An 18,733-nucleotide genomic window follows, 5' to 3' on the forward strand; every position below is an offset into this window, starting at 1 on the left:
TCCTTTATTTCAGATACTTCCTGGTTTGTTTGTTTTTGGGCCAGATCTTTGACATCATTTAAGTCCAACTTCTTTTCTTTTGCGCTCCTTTTTTTTTTTTCGATTTCTCCCACTTATGTTATCTTTGACATTTCCCAATTTTCACTCAAAACTTCAGTTTCCTGCTTTTTACTTTCCTCATTTTCTTTTCCTTCATTTTTGCTCGCCTTCCTAGGAGATGTGACATCATTAGCTAGTTTCGGCTATATTGTACAGCTATTCTCTGATCGTTTTGGATTAAGAGCCATTTGCATTAAATGAGTATCAACTGCAATCTCTTCATTATCGGATCTACTAACCCAATTCACCTCCTCACCTGATTTCCCTGTGCTGTTTGTTCTGCAGCATTTCCATTACTCCAGTTGTTCTCTGATTTTTATTGATTCCTTTCTCTATCTTGTTTCATCTTCTCAACTGTTGTGATGGCTTTGAGATGGGGGCCATACTCCAGTTTATCTTCAGGCTTATTTTTGTACTTGATGCACTCTCTGTATTGATGACCAATAATTCCGCAGCATAAACAAAAGTTCGGTAACCTTTCATACACCACCGGCATATGGACCTCAACTACTTATCTATCTTTAGTCGCTGCACTTTCATCAACCCTTTCCATCTCCTTTTCATCTCTATTACCCTCTTCCTCATCATTCTCTTCTTTCAATACTATTATTTTCTTCAGAGGCTTTGTGATATCCACATTTATCCTTAACCGAGCAATGTTCCCCACACATTCCCCTGCCTCATCCGTTGTTACTTCCTCCATTGTGCCTATTGCTTCCCCTAGCTCCACAAGGGTCTCCTTATCCATACACATTATAGGTACGTTGAGAATTTGTACCTAAAATGATGCATGTGTAAAAGCTTGTTGTGTGATGTCCCCTATTCCAAATGGTTCTGACTAGGGGTGGGCATGGGTTGGTTTGGGTTGGATTTTAAGTCAACTCAAACCAAACCATAAAAATTTGGATCCAACCCAAACCAACCCAAATATTTTTAACCCAAACAAACCAAACCATTTGGGTTTGGTTTGAATTTTATTATCAAAATAATTTTTATTTTAATAAAATTTAATTATATCAAAATTATAATAATTATTAATTGTTATTAATTATTAAATTGATATTAAAATATAAAAAATAGAGTGGATAAAAATTATAAATTTTACAATAACTTAATCCTTAAATTAAAGAATACTACAAAATCAAAATAAAGTTTAATCACAAAAATTATTATTTCTCAATAAATAAGAACGTACACTTTAATAATAAACTTTCACAAACATGACATTAACAATCTAATAATAAATTTTGCCACTTGTTATTTATTTAGTTATGTAATATTTGTTTTTATTTATCGTTTTGGTAGTTTTGCGTTATATTGTCTACTTATATGTTTAATTTTAGGGAGATTGCCAGTTTCCCCCTACAGTAATCAACATATATTATTTTTCCCCCTTCTGCTTTTATAATGGCCAAAAACCCCCATAATAGTATAAATTTACAATATTACCGTTATTTTCAACTACTCTTTTATTTATATTTATTCTAAATTAAATAAATCACATGAATAGAAACTAAATAAAAAATAAAGCATTAAAAATAAGAAATATATGTTTTGATATGAACAAAAAAATTAATAATAAAATTTTTTTATACTTATTTATTTTGTGAAATTTTTCTTATAATAAATATATAAGAAAATTATTAGTCAAATGATAAAAAAATTATTATAAGAAAACTTGAATGACAAATAAAAATTTACTATAAGATAAATAATAAATTTCTTCTTAGTAGAGTATCCTGCTCTTTCTATGATGATCCTTCAATGTTGGAGGAATTATTTTTATAAATAAGAAAAAAAATTTATGTTATTTACAACAATATTTATTTAATTTAAATTTATTTTTACTATTATTTTTATTTTATAACTGTTGACAATTGATCACGCTGTAAAAAATTTAATAGTGGTCTTTCACTTATTTGTGTTCATTTATTTTGTTTTCATTTATTTCATTTGAAAAATTTGAGTGTTGGGATTTTGTCCATAACCCATGGGTAAACCATACCCAAACCATAATGAAATGGTTTTCTACATAAAACCCACATCTAACCAATTTTCATGATTTACCCAACCCAAACCATTTAATTTGGTTTGAGTTTGGATAAACCCATGGGTTGTGGGTTTATGCCCACCCCTAGTTCTGACACAACTTAAAAAGTAATTTTAAACTCCCAAATATAAGAGTGTCTTGTTGTATTATACCTCGGTGAGTCCGAGGTCGATCCACATAGAAAAGATTTAATTTGTTTATTTTATTTTATCTAAAAATTGAAATTAAAACTTGAATATAAACAACTTAATTTAAATGAAATTATGAAATTGAACTAGTTAGGGTTATGGATCCACTCTTAAAAGTAAATAAAACTTAATAAATTCTTTTTGCCATTTTTTTTAGATTTATTACCCAAAAGATTAATTATATAAATTATTATTATTTTTCCTTTAATTTTATGATGGATTAAGTATTTATTGTGCCAAAATTTAATTTGTCTGCAATAAGTCAAAATACCATTTCACCATACCTTATATTAAGATCTTAAGAATTTATTGTGCCAAATTCATTTGTTTGTCTACAATAAATCAAAATTTCAAAATATAAAATATGTATAAAATTAAATAGAAAATAATTTAATTTATAAAATTAAAAATAGAATTTGATTAAATCATATTTATTTCCTAAGAGTTTCACCTTCCCCTAACTAATAATATTTAGTTAAGCATAATTGAAATAAAAAGAAATATTAAAATTGAATTATTTGTAATTAAAAGTAATAAAAACAACTAAAATTGAAAATAAAACTAATTTTATTTATAAAAATAATTATACAAAATATTAAAAACACACCTGAAAATCAAGATTACAGGGAGATGGAGAGAATTTGAGAAGAAGAGAGTTGTAGAGAGATGATTAAAAACATAAAAATGAGGCTCTATTGATAGAAAAATAAATTCATAATCCAGTGCTTTGCGGTCCATTATAAGCTTCATGCATGTGCTCCTCACAACCATTAGATCAAGATCCAATGGCTGGTCAAACTTCAAAAGTCAACATCACACGTAGCATCATTTGACTCGTCCGATTTGGCCAAAGAACGGTTGAGATTTGGCGGGTTAATGGGTGGATCGGGTCGACTCGAATACAAAGATTCGGATCCTACAACTTGCTTCACCAACCATTGCCACATGGCACAATCATGGCCATTGAATCATGAATGGTTGAGATTTAGTCAAAATTGCTAGCTATCCCATGCACTCATATCTATTGTAAGCTCATTTCATCATCCAATGAGTGCTCGGTCAACAGGAAAAGTTAACTTTGTTTACACAAGCCCAATTTTAAGCCGATCTTGACTGATCTTAAGGTTTTCGGACCTTCGGAATCCAAATTTGACCTCTGTTTATCTGTTTGGAGTCTCGAATTACGTGAAATTAATATTTTTCCTAATAAACACATAAAAATACACAAAATTAAATATATTTAAAACATAACTAATAATTCCTAATATATTACATAAATACAAATATAAATTATAACATAAGCATAAAATAACATATTATCGCTTGATAATTAAATAATTTTTAATACTAATCAGGTTCCTTGAGTACTATGAGTGCTCTGTTAAAATGCCATGGACCTCCCGCCATTATTCTTCTTTTGTCTTCTTAAGAGTTGAATTTAAACATGAAAATGTTGTCCTCAAGACTTTCTATCTTCACCTCTCGCATCGTTCTCCACACTTGTTGCATGGTTGTCTTTAGTCCTTCAAGTTTTACCCCTCTGTTGAGGAATACCTTGCCAATCAAACATCCCGCTACAATCTTTTCTTGTTTCGTTTTCATCTTGCTTTTGAATAATACTCTCCCTTCCGCTTCCTCAGTCAATCTGATAGCTCTACATTTCCTGATTAGTTCCTCTGTATCCATTTTATTGTTATGATATTTAAATGTAGTCAAAGGTGGTTGAGAAAGTTGCAGATGATTTAAAGCTTTTGACTAGAAAAGAATTGGAGTTAAAGAATTGAAACAGACACTGGTAACATAAAAAATAAACCACCCACCAGGGGGCGACTCAGTGAGTCATAAAGATCCCACTACTCACTCTCATTCCTTTTGTTTTCAGAGAAAACTAAAGGAGAGAGACTCCATTGATATCTCCCTTTTTCCTATTTAAAATTTACCTCCAATGTAGTGCCGTATGCAAAGCAAACATATATACCAGTATGCTGAAACCATCATCATCGATTAAAGCGGCTGGCAATTAAAGGAGCAAAGGGCAATTGGCATATTGTTTTTTATTGTTCGTTTGTTGTTTCATGACTCAAGTGTTAGAAAATACTAGTCATGAGCAGCCATGGTAAGAACTCATGCCCTAAATAATTCTAGGGTGCACTACAAATTTATGTATTTAGGCTCTCAATAAATTTCAGATGATAATGTATTTGTAGAAATAATAATTCAAAAATAACAAAAGTAATAGTAGTGAGCATGGCCATGGACTACCACGCTTTGGTCACTTCCCATTGGTGCTATTCAGTGAGTCATAAAGACCCCACTACTCACTCTCATTCCACCTCAGTCACCAGCTCATCAAATCCCTTTGCTTGCCCATGGGGCAGCATCCCACAACTACCACACCTTGCAAATGGCCTTCACCGTGGTGGGTCCCATCACCTAAACCAGCTGTTGACTGTCAAACAAACTCTAATTAAAGCATTATCATGTCTCTATAATGTGTCTACTACTTGCTTTCCATAAGATATGTAGGTTTGGACTCTGGAGTCAATGAATATCTTGTGGGATAAGTACAGAATTTTCCTTCATTTTGTCAACTCCGTTTAAATATGAAGTTGTACTTTCATTTTCCGTTCATCCGTCAACTTTGTCTCTTGCTGAATTGACACAAATATATATATGAGCTCAAGGCAGTGGACATTTGACATCATATAATTTTTTTGTAAAATTCTAGCCCACACCCATTAATTTTTGCCTTTCGCATTTTTTCACAATGCCTAAAGCTGCAGCTGGATCCCTTAAGCTCGAGGCCAGGCGTAGAACGTATTGCCAGCTGAAAATGGAGCAAGTTCTTTATCTCCCTCCTAAGAGAGGATGCATTAAGCGTCGAGTTTTCTCATCTGTTTATCACGAGCTGAAGGTCATTCTTCACGAACTCGGTTTTCATCTCCTTTGTTCCTGTTTTGGCAATTCTTCTTCAGGATGAATTTTATTAACTAGCTCTTGATGCTTTTGAAATCTAGAGTCAATAAAAATGCGAATATGTTCTTAATTTTCATAGTTCAATGTATATTATATTATACAAATAAGTCTAGGCATTTTATAAATTAAATTCAGTACTTAAACTGTTTTGGTGATATATACGGAGCTTTATTCTAACTTTATGATCTTTTGATGTATGCTATTGTGATGGTATTTATATGATCAACCTTGGGAGTGCAAATAGTTTCATTATCTGTTTCTCATGAGTCATGAGCAACCCAACGTGACTTCTCATTTTGGTTTTATTTATTTATTTATTTATTTTTGTGTGATATTGTTCCCTTGTTAATTACTTGCTCTTCTGATGTCTATTGTTTGTCACACTGTTGACATATTGAGGACAACTTAAGTTACTTGAAGGAAACATCCAATAATTACACCATTGGCTTTTTCGAAGCTTGCATGAATAAATAACAATAATAATAATAATTGACCTTGTAGTCCAATGGTGGGGGCAACCAACAGTGAAGGCAATAGTTTGAGTCTATCTACGAGTTCTTTCTCCTTTTTATAAAATGTTAGTGAAAACAGATTTTTCTATTATACTTAGTAAGTATTTACAAACGTTGTATCTAAATTTTTAGCGGACCTCTCGTATTATAATATACCTCTAAAAAAGAAAAAATCCAAAAATCTGTTTTAGTATCCCATATCTTTATATTGTCTGGAAACTCCTATGATGAAAAATTAATCATTAAAAAGCCATGGGCACTTGCAATCTCATGGAAATTATGTAACAGAGACATCTCAAAAGTCAAAAGGGTTCACAACGCTGTACGTATTATATACAGATAATTTTGTTTTTATTTGGGAAGAATTATTGATAAATTCTTTAAAAACATTTTTACTTTGGTCTTTAACGCTGGGTTCTATCGTCACTAATGAAGCTTCGAAGGAATTTAGCTGGGCAGCTAGCCATCAATTTTTCCGGTAAAGTCAATAACTGAGCGCGCGTGATTTGACTTTGCACTTATTCTAAACTTCAAAGCAATTCCAATTTGGCATTTATAACATTAACTCTGTCCCAAACCTACTTTTGGCATTAATTAACCATTCTAAACTTCAAAACAATTCTGCATTTATAACTTTAACTCTGGGTCCAAAACCTACTTTTGGAATTAATTAACCATTTGTTCTTGCCCTTTGTCTTATAGTAGTCAAGTATGTCTTTTTTGCTTCATCTTTTTAATTTGTGACTTTCATTTTCTTTTCTCTTTGTTTTATTTTTTAAATAAATTAAATATCAACCATATTGAATGGGGGACGTTATTTTAGAATTCTATAATTTTTACTATTTTAAAATTTTTTATTTTAATTAGAGTAAATTATAATATAAATTTTAATTTTTTACTTTTATCATAATTATGATTTATTTTTTTTCTTAATTTAAAAAAATAAATTTCCTTTATTATAAATAGAGAAGTCTTGTTATTATTTTCATAACTTTAACATTGGATTCTATCATCATTAATGAAGCTTCAGCTGGGCAGCTAGCCATCAATTTTTCCGGTATAGTCAATAATTGAGAGTGCGTGATTTGACTTTGCACTTATTCTAAACTTCAAAGCAATTCCAATTTGGCATTTATAACATTAACTCTAGGTCCAAAACCTACTTTTGGCATTAATTAACCATTCTAAACTTCAAAGCAATTCCAATTTGGCATTTATAACATTAACTCTGAGTCCCAAACCTACTTTTGGCATTAATTAACCATTCTAAACTTCAAAGCAATTCCAATAATTTGGCATTTATAACATTAACTCTGGGTCCAAAACCTACTTTTGGAATTAATTAACCATTTGTTCCTGCCCTTTGCCTTATAGTAGTCAAGTATGTCTTTTTTGCTTCATCTTTTTAATTTGTGACTTTCATTTTCTTTTCTCTTTGTTTTATTTTTTAAATAAATTAAATATCAACTATATTGAATGGGGGACGTTATTTTAGAATTCTATAATTTTTACTATTTTAAACTTTTTATTTTAATTAAAGTAAATTATAATATGAATCTTAATTTTTTATTTTTATCATAATTATGATTTAATTTTCTTTTTTTTTTACCTTAACTTAGGAAAGTAAGTTTCTTCTACTATAAATAGAGAGGTCTTGTTATTATTTTCATAACTTTATCTTTAATTATTAATAGAAATTCATTTTTTTATAGTTCCCTCTGGAATTATCTATTTAAATCTCTCTTCTAGAGTCGTTTATATTGGAGCGTCATCTAATTTCACTTTATGCATTATTTAAAATCTCATTGAGTCGTTTGAATTAGAAGGAGATCTAATAACACTTCAATTAGAGCATAACCTAATCGCATTGGCTTGGTTCAGTACTAAGCGGTATCTAATGTTCCCTACCAATCAATTTTGCTTCCTCAATGTTGCTCCGTCATACACAGATAATAGTGCTTTATAGCAAGGTTATAATAATGCCTTACAACAAGATTAGACGACGCTCTAATCCAAACAACTCAAATAGAGAGATTTAAATAAATAATTCCAAATGAATTATAAAAGAGGATTTTATTATTAATTAAAGGTTATCAAACAAATTATATAAGGACTCTATTTATAATAAAGCAAATCCCCTAACTAGCCTAAGAAAACTCAAATTCGAAATTGAATCCTATCTAGATAATAATAGGACTCGAATAACATACTATGATGCAACTCTAATAATATCTAATTAATAAAAATTAGAACACTTGCTAAAGTAATTAATTGTCCTTAATCATTCTGCTCCTCTTGAAAGAAACTAGTCCTCGAGTTTAAGTGCAATCTCGAGGATAGAACTTGTAACATAGCATCAAATTATCTCGATGATTGAACTTGTATCCCTATCATTGATCTTCCTTGATACTTTGAACAAGCAATATTTCATCTTCTTTCTGCATTTTCTAGAAGATGAAATTTGTACAAATGAAGAGCCTCAAAGCCTCTCAAGACTTCACCAAATCTCTCTAAATATGCTCGCCAATTAACTTTATTTTTACAACTAGAACAAGCACAACCTTCTTATCTTGAATGTAAATAGGCATAACCAATATCAATAATTGGTTTTGACATGTCTTCAACTTGAATTAGCTGCACAAACTCAATTATACTACCAGGCTCAAAGCATAAGTTAAGAGTAGAAGTTACCTCTTCTTTTACAATTGCGAACACGTCTTCAATTACTTCCTCTTGGGCATTTGAAATCTCATACACATCTTCAATCTCCTTCTTAGAAAAATCTCTAAGGCTCTTATCAAGCTAATATGCCCAAGTTTGCTTTGAACTCTTTCCAAAGATGACATTCAATTTGTGTAGCTAATTAAGGAGATGGCAAATCTAAGGTGTAGATAGGGTATGAAGGCATTCTCTTATGTTAGCATGAAAACCCTCTAAAATCTCACAACTAATAACTCTTCAATCTCATTAAAATAAGCATGCCCACCTTTCAAACTGATCAGCATAATCATAAATAAATCTCATACCTTGAAGTGTCAAACAATAATAAAGAGTAATGAATCTTGATCCCAACATTCTCTTCAAACAACTCCATGATCGAATTTTGTCTCTTCCTTCGAGACATTTACACTTTTGTACTCTGGCCAATTAATTTGAAATACTCCTTTTCAACTTGAAATTAACTACAAATGATACTCGATCCTTTTTTGGAAATCTTGCAAGTTACAACTTAAAAGAATTTATAAATCTCATCCGACATTAAAAGAAACGATTTAATCCAAATGACTCTACCAGAGAGACTTAGATAAATAATTAATTTCAAAAGAATTAAGAAAGAGGGTTTTTATTATTGATCAAAGGTCATCAAACAAATTACATAGCTACTCTATTTATAATAGAGTGAACCCACTAGTTTAAAAAAACTCTAATTTAGAAATTGAGTCCAGCCCAGATAATAATATAAGTACTCTAATAACATAAGGGCGCGACTACAGTACATGCATGTATCTTATACATGCATAAAAAATAGCCATTGGATTCAATTGGAGTAGATCGAATGGCTGAGATTTTTTATTATTATTAAATATGAAAGAAATGGAAACCTAAAAAACTGGTTAACATGAAACATGGGACCAATAAACATGAAACACATATCATTAACTTGAAACTGAATCATTAAACTTGAAACCAAATGAACTTCACCGAGGGTAATGAACTTGAAACCGAGGGCAAAGAACTTGAAACTGAGGATCATTAACTTGCAACCCTGATTAATGGACCACTAAACATGAAACACCTACCATTAACTTAAAACTGAGATCATTAAACATGAAACCAAAGGAACTTGAAACTTAGAGCAATGAACATGGAACTTGGGATCATTAACTTGCAACCCCGAAAATCATGCAATTAATGGAACAATAAACATGAAACACCTACCATTAACTTGAAACTGAGATCATTAAACTTGAAACCAAAAGAACTTGAAACTGAGGGTAATGAACATGGAACTTGGGAACATTAACTTGCAACCCCAAAAATCATGCAATTAATGGACCAATAAACATGAAACACTTACCATTAACTTGAAACTGAGATCATTAAACTTGAAACCAAATGAATTTGAAACTGAGGGCAATGAACATGAAACGTAGGATCATTAACTTGCAACCCTGATTAATGGACCAATAAGCATGAAACACCTACCATTAACTTGAAACTGAGACCATTAAATTTGAAACCAAATTAACTTGAAACTGAGGGCAATGAACTTGAAACTGAAGGCAATGAACATGAAACTTAAGATCATTAACTTGCAACCCCAATTAATGGACCAATAAACATGAAACACCTACCGTTAACTTGAAATTGGGACCATTAAACTTGAAACCAAATGAACTTGAAACTGAGGGCAATGAACTTGAAACTGAGGGTAATGAATATGAAACTTTGGATTATTAACTTGCAACCCCGTTTAATGGACTAATAAACATGAAACACCTACCATTAACTTAAAATTAGGACCAATAAACTAGAAACCAAATAAACTTGAAACTGAGGGCAATGAACATAAAACTTAAGATCATTAACTTGTAACCCCATATTAATGGACCAATAAACATGAAACACTTACCATTAACTTAAAACTGGGACCATTAAACTATAAATCAAAGGAACTTGAAACTTAGAGCAATGAACATGAAACTTCATATTATTAACTTGCAATCCCGAAAATCATGCAATTAATGGACCAATAAACATGAAACACCTACCATTAACTTGAAATTAAGACCATTAAACTTGAACCAAAGAAACTTGAAACTTAGAGTAATGAACATGGAACTTAAGATCATTAACTTGCGATCCCAAAAATCATGCAGTTAATGGACCAATAAATATGAAACACTTGCCATTAACTTGAAACTGTGACCATTAAATTTGAAATCAAATTAACTTGAAACTGAGGGCAATGAACTTGAAACTGAAGGCAATGAACATAAAACTTAGGATCATTAACTTGCAACCCTGATTAATGGACCAATAAATATGAAACAACTACCATTAAACTTGAAACTAATTTTTAATTATTATATAAATAATTTATTATTATTATGTTGCCTTTATTATTAAAATAATTAGTATTTTATTATTATTATTTTATTTATTATATTATTTCATAATTTAATATTAATTTAAGGAGCAACCGGTTGCTCTTTACCGGTTGCTCAAGTTTTTTTTTTTTGTTTGGTTGCCACAATGGCCATATGTTTTTAATTTTTTTATTACCCACTTGTATGTGATACATGCGGTTATTGTAGCGTTGGCCATAACATAAACACTTGCTAAAGTGATTAAAATAATTGTCCTATGTATAAATTATTGTCCTAGCTGCTATTTCCTTTTTGAGAGGTGAGAAGTGAAGCTTTAAGCTGAAAAGATATCAAATAAATTAATTTCTGGTTGGTTTTAAATATAAGTGGAATAAAGTAAGTTCTTTCTTTTTATCTATTAGTTGAGATGTAATGGAGCAGTAAAAGAAAAGAATTTCTATTACATTTAGTTTATTGTTTCCCCCTCCCCCCGGAAAAAAAATCGTGTTTGTATTGAATTTAGCAAGTTTTGAGTTTCGATACCCGGGAAAAGATTAGAGTTATCCAATGTGTAGATGATCGTTTCAAGTTCATGTGAATGCCGTTTTATAGCCAAAAAAAAAAAGGTATGCATACGGGCATAGATTTTTCTCTTCTTTTTTTTTGGAAATTAATTAAAGCATTGGAACCTAAGTTTGTACACCTTAATTATCTCCATGACTTATGTTTAGAGATGGTAATATGAGTCACAAAATGGATTAGATAGAATTTTGTTTTTTCTTTTTTATAAGAGTTGGTCTAAATTGCCACAGTTAATAATTATCCCGTCGTTTCAACTTATATATTAGTCACGATTCGTTGTATTCATCCGTTTGTTAGTTGTGTCACAATTTTATTCAACTACCCCAACATCTTTACCTGATAATGAAAAATTTTCATTAACTGCCACGGTTCATAATAGTCGTGCACGCTGGGTTATGTCTAGCTTGCCGCTGAGAGTCGACCGGTGTTAATTGGTGCCTTGACAGTCAATTCCAATTATTTAGTCCGTTTTGTGAAACGTTTCACTTGAAAATCAAATGGTGCATAGTCCACTAACAAATGAAATACAAACAGTTGGCTGGAATTAATCCTCAATCGGCGGTTGGTGTGAAGAGTAGATCTGGAGTTATTGCTGCTGTTTGTTAAGTTCTGTGTTCGTGGATAACTCATCAACCAAGTCCACAAACATTTGGCGTCTAAAGAGGGCTATTAGTCAGATGTGGAATACAGTTCATGAGCTAAAAGTTGAGAGTGTGGGGTCAAAACAAGTTGTTTTCAGATTCGCATGGAGTCCATGGCATTTTAACAGGTGCTTGATATACTCTATAGATATCAATCCGGCGTGCACGCAGGGTTAAGCAGTTTTCCATTAATAGTTAACTGGTGTTAATTGATGAAAAATAAGAATTACACTTGCTTTGACAATCAATTCCAACTACTTAGTCCCTTTATACAACATATTATAAAGTAAATTATATTTTAATTGCATTTCACAAAAGCTAATTAATTTTTTTTCACTTCAAGTAAATTTTCCTTAATAAAAAAATGTGTAAAGAAAATTTATTGATTTGACTACAGAAAAATAAAAAGCAATTTAAACTTATTTTCATTTTAACCATTACACAATAAAACAATGAAGAACTCTAATTTTTATTACAGAATAAAAGGTACTTAACTGTTCTGATGATATATATATAGTGCTATTGTAACTTTATGATCTTTTTTATAGATGTTATTGTAATGGTATTAATGTGATCCACCTTGGGAGTGCAGCTAGTTTCATTATCTGTTTCTGATTTTGGTTTTAGTTATTTATTTATTTATTTTTGTGTGATGATGGTCCCTCGTTAATTACTTGCTTCTTCTAATGTTTTATTCTTTGTCGCTTTATGGACACATTGAGGACTCATTAAGTTACTTTAAAGAAATATCTAAGAATTACCATTTGTCGTTAAATAAATTAAAAGATCATTTTATTATAAAAATTTTAAAATATTACAATTATAAAAATATTCTTAAATTTAATAAAATAAATAAATGTCAAATCCAATATGTTAACTTTTTATAATTATAATTTCATTTAAAAATTATCATGTTAATTTTTTGTGATTATAATTTTATTTAATTTGTATAGGGAAGTTTCTTAATATTAATTATAGGAAAATTTACAATAATTATAGGAAGTTTTTCTATTCATGTTAATTTTTGTAAACTTCCCTATGCTTAGTTTAATTAAAAAAAATTAAGTGGAATTACAATTACAAAAAATTATAATTACAAAATTATAATTTTTTATGATTATAATTTCATTTAAAAATTGTCATCTTAGATTTCAAATTTTAATTTTTATTGAATTTAGGGGGATTCTTGTAATTATATTTTTTATTTTTAAAAATTTTGTAGAATAGAATACTCTTTTAATTCAATTGAAGATAAAATATTTATTTTTAGTGGCAAAGTGGTTGATTGATATAAATTTATAAGCAAAGGTAGTATGAAGAACATGTCAAAATTTTATGGTAGTTAGATGTACATATGATCAAATGAAAGGGGCGTGGAGATAATTTTCCTATATTCTATTTTGTATAATATGAAATAATTTAAATATTTAAAAATATCTTTCAATTACTGTTTAATTATAAAAACAGAAAAACGTCCTCCTGGCTTTGAAACAAATAGCACGTCAATTAAGTATAGATTTGAGTGGAATAAGGTTCTTTTCTTTTTTGGATCCATTAGCTGAGATGTAATGAAGCAAAGTATATCATGAATCCAAACATATCGAATAAGAGTTGTTGTTGTTGTTGTTGTTGTTATTTAAAGGGATAGAATTCAATTAGAAAACACACAACAATGTATCCAAAATAGACTGAAAGGAAAATCCTCCAACCAAATAACGAATTCCTAGTTGTACAAAGTAAACTTAATTAATCCATATGTCGAACCATTTACTACGGATAGGACATGGCAATGGCAAACATGGAGGTCATTATGAGCCTCTAGTAAATTATGGATATCTTGAATCACCCAATAAATTTCTTTACGGTTTCCCAAAGAATTATTTTTACATTTTTTTTCAAAACCACCAAAAGGTGGGGGGTTAGGCGAGACCCCTACCTGTGGGATAAATCCATAATGAGAGAATACATAAAGAGGGTGACGAGGGGCAATACCTCATCAAGCAAAGAAAAATACAAAGTAATGGCAAGAAAATGAAATCCTAACGTTTGAAATGAGGAATTCCCTGAGCATCCAAGTGAAGGATCCTAGATAAGCCTAGTGGGAGTTCCTGAGGGGATAGGAAACGCCAACTGATCCGATGTGAGCATGCCCAGTCAGCTAGAAAGTCAGCAGTAGAAGTAGCCTCGCAAAGAACATGTCTCACCTGGATGTGGGAAGAGGATATCAGAAGGCACACCCGACGCAGTGAATAAGCATAACCTCATCGAACAGAACCTTGGGTATGAATCCATGACACCACCGTGGCCGAGTCTGACTCAACCGCTAGCACTGAATGACCAACCTGAACGGCAAGCTCCAAACCCTTGCACACCGCCATGAGTTCAGAATATACAATCAGCTTGTAGCCCAAAAAGGATCCAAAAGTAGCTAAAACCTTGCCTCAGTGATCATAGAGAATACATTGGGAAGCAACCATCTCAGGGTTGCCCCTATAGCAGCCATCCACAGTCAGTTTCACTACCCTTAGAGGTGGCCTCTTCCAAACTACTAATTGAATCGACATCCTAGGGGAAGCCATAACTCACAAGCCCTCCACAATCCGAGAATCCAAGACTTTCCTCAGTTGGGGAGGCTTGAATCCAAAAGCAAAACTAGTGAGCTTGAGGTCAGACTCGATCTGAAAGATAACCGCGTCAGTAGAGAAAGATTGCGAATGAAATTGGAAAGCATTTCGGGCCTTCCAAACTTGCCACAAAATGAAGCAAGGCATAAGGACCCAAAGATGATTCCGGGAGGGGGCACAATGTCTCCAAAGTAGGAGTAGAGCACGGGGAGATAGAAAACCAATCTTTCACATCCCCAAGATCCGCTGATAGTGAACCTAAATATGGCAAGTTCGAGGGCAATCCACAAATAGGTGCCGAGTGGCCTCAGCAGCCTGCCCGCAAACACGTTGAGAAACCATGTAGAAACCCCTTGAGTGCAATGCATCGTCAGTAGCTAGAAATCCATGAAATAGTCACCAGAGAAAAAAAGAAACCCGCGATGGGATGTGCCTTTGGCAAATAATAGAGAAAAGCTCATCCCTCCGACTAGAGCACCGCACAAGCTCCAAAGCAGTCCGCAAGTGAAAATTACCGTCGGGTGCAAGATCCCAACGAATCAAGTCTGGCTTCCCGTTAGAAATATGCACCAATAATATCTGCTCAGCAATAGATAAAGGCAAGACGTCATTCAGTTTACCCCTGTCCCAGACTGTACCCTGCCAAAAGAACGAAATTGGCGCCGAAAAAGCCGTTGTAGGATTGTAAAGAACTAAAGGGCAGAAGTTCGGCCAGCAATCGTACTAAAAACTACAGTCTCCACTCCCAACTAGCCAACGCACATGAGGCCCAACAGTGCAGCGAATTGTATAGAGGCGTCTCCAGAGAGGAGAGACATGATAGCGAAACTGAATAAGGTTCGGATATGTAGATCTGCAATATTTGGAATTTATAAACGAAGCTCATAACGAACTCTACTGACGAAACTGACACCAAAGTTAAATCTCAAAAGCCTCTGCCATATCATCAAAGGATCGTATACCGAGGCCACCCTCGTCAACTACAAAGCAAACCTCCGGCCATCTACACCAATGGATCCGACGTCTCCCCTCAGAATCACCCCATAAGAATTAGGTGAACAATCTCTCTAAGCGCTAAACTACCGTCGCAGGAGGATGAAGGACATGAAACAGATGTAGAGGCATAGAGGATAGCACATTGCGAATGAGAACTAGCTTCCCACCAAAGGAAAAAAGATGGTTAGCCCGGTCAGAAATTCTATCCCTGACCTTCTGGATCTTGTCATTAAAGTGGGAAATCTTGAGGCACCATGTGAAGACCGGAAGCTTATGCCACTGAAAGCCAGTAACAGAGTGGACAATGGCTTGACGGGAGGCCGAAGCTGACCTCTCAATGTAGAAGTTGCTCTTGTCCTGGCTAATCAACTGCCTCGAGATCGCCTCATAATGATGCAAGAAATCCATAAGCCGCTGTAGGCTAGATTATCCACGAAACTCAATTGAGAGATTGAAGTAGGTGTTGTATAAAGATACCGAACCGAGGGATACTGAGAATACAAGTGATCCAAGCCTTGCCATAAAAATTCTGTAGCAATAATAAACAAGCAAGGGGAAAAGGGATCACCCTGCCGAAGACCTCTTTGGGACTGAAAATACCCGGGACTGAAAATATCCGTGACTGACCCCATTTACAAGTACCAAAAACCAAGGGCTGTATACCGCTTGTTGAATCAAGGAAATCCAACACTCTGAGAATTCAAAACAATGAAGCATCTGAAGAATGAAAGGCCAAGACATATGATCATAAGTCTTAGCCATATCTAACTTTAGCACCACATTGTTCCCTCGAGTATGGCGATTGAGATCATGAACAAGCTCTTGAACCAGGAGCACGTTATCATGAATCACCCAACCAGAAACAAAGCCACTCTGAGTAGGAGAAATAATACGAGGCAAGAGAGGAGATAGTCTTTGAACAAGCAACTTGGTAAGAACCTTATTGCTCACATTACAAAGACTAATCAGCTAAAAATCAGCCCAAGAAGCCGGAGAAACCTTTTTAGGCAAAAGGACAAATAAAGTGCTCTGAAAACCCCTGGGCATGGCCAAACTTCTGAAATAATCGAGAACAACATCTAACAAGTCACAATAGATGATGTCCCAAAATGACTGGTAAAATTTGCTATAGAACCCATCTGGACCAAGAGCACTATCAGGATCAATAGAAAATATCACCCGTCTAACCTCATCCATATCCAGCTCACTGCATAACCCCACATCATCCTCTGCAGACACAAGAGATGGAATAAAGTCAAAATCCATTTGCTGGAACTGACTGGCACCTCCCACCAATAATTCTTGAAAATAATCCACAGCAGAATCTGCGGCAGAAGGCTTAGAAATCCAATCAAAAAATGAATCGTTCTGAATCCTGTGGATATGAAACAATTGACGCTTTTTCCGAATCATTGCATGGAAAAAAATGGGTGTTAGCACCGCCGTCTCAAACCCATCGAATATTGGACTGCTGCCGTAAAAAAAAATTTCCTCACGAAGTAAAGCATGCTGCAACCTGGCCCTGGCTTAAAAAAAATTAGCTCTGTCATCGACGAAACCAGACATATCATACAGTCTCTCCTTTTGTGTCACGTCCTCCTCCGCCTGCTGGACTTGAGAAAAAATGTTGGCAAAGACATCCTTATTCCAAGTTTTCAAGAAAAGCTTTAACCAAAGCTTCTGTTGAAAAGCTTTCATCCCAGCACCAATCACCGGAGCACCCCAAGACTGCAGCACAATATTAAGAAAATCAGAATGCTTGAGCTACACATGGAGAAACTTAAACTGAGAAGGACCTCAAACAACATCCCTATCATAAGACAGAAGCAACGGAGAGTGATCTGAAGCAATACGATTCAGGTACGAGACCCGAAATACCGAGAAGAAAGCAGACCAATGAGCGTTGCAGACCACCCTATCAAACCACCTCCATGTATGCCCATTAGTTCAAGTAAATAGACTGCTAATGAAACCAGCATCCTCCAAACCACAATCTAGCAACGCTAAATTAAAAGTATCGATAACCCCCTAAAACTGTGGATGCCCACTTGAAATCTCTGAAACCGCCTAAACCACGTTAAAATCTCCCCCCACAATCCAAGGCAGATCATGACTAGAAAGGTCTCAAGAGCATCCCATAAATCATTCCACACATCCATAAAACAACTAGCATACACACATGGGCCAGGTGATTCATTGTCGGGTTAGTCACTCTCTCTTTTCTAATCCTATGTTAGTTTCATATTTTAGTTTTATTGTTCTCATTTTTTAATATTTTTCTATCAAATTGATGTGTAAAAAATTTTCCATCATTAAATCTAATAACAACAACAACAACAACAACAATAATAACAATAATATACATATATGATACATATCATCTCACCAAAATACTGTCAACCCATTTGTACGTATATTCTCAATATCCTTTGGAATTTTCCACGTCCACACTCTTTCGTAATCCGAAACTCAACTCCAGTTAAATCATTTATCTAGTAAATTACGCAATTTAGCTTGTTAAATCATTTTCCTAAATCTGCCATGAGAAATAGAGAATGAAACTAGTTGCACTCCCAAGATGGATCATATGTATACCATAACAATAACAGCAAAAGATCATCAGGTTACAATAACATTTATTATACATAAGCTCATGAAAACATTCAAGTACCAAATTTTATTAAAAAGATTTAGATTAATTATTAAGAACAAATTCGCAGCTTATAAAATACAAATGTCTAGATTAATAAATTCACAGTTTATAAAATACAGACATCTACATTTATTATAAAGAGCTCAGTTTAACGTAAAATTTAAAATTTTTATGGGTTTATAGATTTATGGAGGTTATATTATTAGATTTAATATGGACTAAATTAAATAATAGTAAAACTACTCATATCAGTTGCTATGAGCTTTTATTTTTTAATTAAAACATGGATTTTGATCATTCTTAAAGGTATCTAAAATCTATG

General features: G+C 33.0%; 1 pseudogene; it reads right to left on the reverse strand.

Moving 5' to 3' along the window:
* Positions 1 to 18,733, reverse strand: part of LOC127898877 (uncharacterized) — a 147,233-nt pseudogene that overhangs the window by 62,204 nt on the left and 66,296 nt on the right.

This window comes from Citrus sinensis, chromosome 7 (assembly GCF_022201045.2).
Source record: "Citrus sinensis cultivar Valencia sweet orange chromosome 7, DVS_A1.0, whole genome shotgun sequence".
In the NCBI taxonomy this organism is placed as follows: domain Eukaryota; kingdom Viridiplantae; phylum Streptophyta; class Magnoliopsida; order Sapindales; family Rutaceae; genus Citrus; species Citrus sinensis.